Source organism: Takifugu flavidus, chromosome 4, assembly GCF_003711565.1.
Source record: "Takifugu flavidus isolate HTHZ2018 chromosome 4, ASM371156v2, whole genome shotgun sequence".
Taxonomy (NCBI): domain Eukaryota; kingdom Metazoa; phylum Chordata; class Actinopteri; order Tetraodontiformes; family Tetraodontidae; genus Takifugu; species Takifugu flavidus.
The window spans coordinates 6,937,589-6,938,227 of record NC_079523.1 but is presented as its reverse complement, the minus strand read 5'-3'; positions in this window follow the sequence as shown (position 1 = coordinate 6,938,227).

The window sequence follows — 639 nt, the reverse complement described above, 5'->3', positions numbered from 1 at the left end:
CCCCCCTCTCCCATCCCTTGCCTGCCGCGCACAGCAGATCTCATGCACTGGCAACCTCACTGGCACGGTTGTGGTTATGGGGTTTCTTTAAGTTCCACAAAGCCAAACAACTTCACGTCTTAGTTGTGTAACTGCAGCAAAAATTGTTTACACAATACCAACATAGGAGGATTTAAACGTTTTCCTAACAGAAAATTGAGCACATATTTGGATTGAGAGGCTTTATTTTATGTAATTTGACTGTGTTTTAGTGTGACAGTTCAGTCCAGGAAAAGAGTGATTCCTTTCTCATCTTCATGTGAGCAGCCATTATTTTCGCCCAACATTTACTGTAAGTGCCCGTGTGTGATGGAACCCGATGGCACAAGCTGGCTGGACTATAAATTCAGAGAGAAACAATTTTGAAATATTAATGTTGCATGGATATATTGGGGCAGCGTGGCCCTGCATCTCTCCCCGATGGCCAGACCCAGCTGCTGCCTGCCTGATTGTGGACCTTTAAAATGAACTGATCTGGGACGCGCAGTGTTTGCTCGCCTATCTGGAGTGTGCGTCCTTGTGGAGGAGTGTTTGTCTGATGGAGTTTCTGTTTGTGTAGGCTTACAAGATACTGTCAATCAGCCATACGTTTCTGACTGG